We start from the raw sequence: 1,884 nt of genomic DNA on the forward strand, positions 1-1,884 counted from the left end.
GGCTGTTGATTGATTTTTTTTACAACACAACTTTGTATAAGAATGTTGATCAAACAACCAGGACAAGGGTAAAATCAATCCATTGCAAGAGGAAAGTACTCTTATACAATCAATTACCAGAAGATGACGGTTGTCTTCTCCAATAACTCCTCCTTCTTCCTTAGTTTATTTTAATGGATTAATAACAACCAAATTATTACTATTTTAGTAATTTTTGTTTCTTCCATACATGCAGATGACAAGAACTTATGTATGTTCAAATGATAACAACATGATTCACTTAGATCTTTCTATTGATTTACAATACATATTTGATTGAAAATCATACTACAGTGTTTAAACTAACCTTATTGCTAGTACGCAAAAGGTTGTATTATTTATCTTTTCACATGGTATTACATAATATTCAACGTTTATCATATAACTAAAACACAAAGTGTTTTACCCTTCTTACTTGTAAGTAAAAGGATCTATTATTTATCATTTCATTCTATTACTTTATATTTATCTCTTAACATATTGTTCTCATGCTCATTTTTATGTTTCCACCACAAGGGCTTTTATGATAATCCCCGACTTCCAATTTGTATCAGTTTGAGACAACTGAAATCGGACCAACCCACTTTGGTCAAGTTTAAACTTTCCTATCAAGATATTGAACCACACGTTTTTTGGCCTACCCTGTAGTATTTCTTCAGACTCTATCACAGTCCCATCTGGCAACACGATTTTCTTGATCACAGGACGATCCCATCCATAGGAATCATCTGTCAACTTCACCTCAATATTTACTGTGTACAAAGTATTTGGTGTGAAATTAGAAGAACTCAGATCCAAGAAACAATCAAACCAAGATACACGAAGAAGCTCTGCTTCTTCGATTGTATAACTGCAAATTTTTTAACACCATAATGAGAGAGATTACATTGAGTAAAGGCAAATAAAATTTGGGTTTAAGATTATACCCGCAATAGACCTTCTTGTTCCATTTCCAGTATTGCTCGTTATCACTCCATCCTATTGTGAGAGCTCTCGGAAATACCAAAAGTTGTGTGCTCATTGTTTTCTCTTTGGTTTACCACTAAAAGGATTGGACTTTGGAGGAGAGATGTGAGAATAAGTAATTCCACTACTCTTTTATATTCGCACATAAGGGTATTTTAGACCTTTCTAAAAGTAAGAATTTTTTGTATCCCTTATCCTTTCTCTCTTATCTTATAACTTTTTGTATCCCTTATCCTTTCTCTTATCCTTAATGTCTCATTTTTTTATATCTATTTAATTTACTTTTAAATTTTTTTATATTTTAAGGTACTTACAATGGGTAGTACTTTAAGAGCGGTAATAAATAAGGGTCTATTTGGTAGGTAATTCAAATTATGTTTTAGATTCACTTATTCCGCAAATATAAATTTGGTAGATAGCATAATTAATCAAAATATACTTATGTATTCATCTAGAAATGTATCAATGTTATATAAAATTTATTCACTAACATCATCCAACAATATAAATATCACTTTTCTCTATTTACTTTGATAACATTCAAAAGTAGAATATAAAATTGTATTATATGATTCCAATACGTTTTATTCCTAAAAAATATTATCCCCAAATCCCTCATGGTCGTGGGCATATATTGACCCATAAAATTATTTTGACCCTTGAGCATTAGATTATTGTCGTTCTGCCCATTGGTCTCACTCTCCCCTCTCTCCCCTATCTCTCTATGTCATTTTATTTTTAAAGTTGAAACATTGATGGATGCTTTTTTCATGATTCTCTTTATTTTATTAAAATAAAAATATGAATAGAACCTATTTTATTTAATTAAAAAGATATTTGAAGTAAAAGTTAAGAATGAATTATCTAAAAATAAAAAGG

General features: G+C 30.1%; 1 long non-coding RNA gene across 1 annotated transcript; it reads right to left on the minus strand.

Moving 5' to 3' along the window:
• Window positions 1–335: 335 nt before the first annotated feature.
• On the minus strand, window positions 336–1,314 carry LOC150031271 (uncharacterized). The gene is made up of 2 exons (XR_016525998.1): window positions 966–1,314; window positions 336–889 (listed from the first exon to the last, which is right to left on the minus strand). It is a non-coding gene; the product is annotated as an uncharacterized LOC150031271 (long non-coding RNA).
• Window positions 1,315–1,884: the final 570 nt, after the last annotated feature.

This window comes from Benincasa hispida, unplaced genomic scaffold, assembly GCF_027475165.1.
Source record: "Benincasa hispida cultivar pf3 unplaced genomic scaffold, pf3_genome.v1.1 HicScf1340, whole genome shotgun sequence".
Classification (NCBI taxonomy): Eukaryota; Viridiplantae; Streptophyta; class Magnoliopsida; order Cucurbitales; family Cucurbitaceae; genus Benincasa; species Benincasa hispida.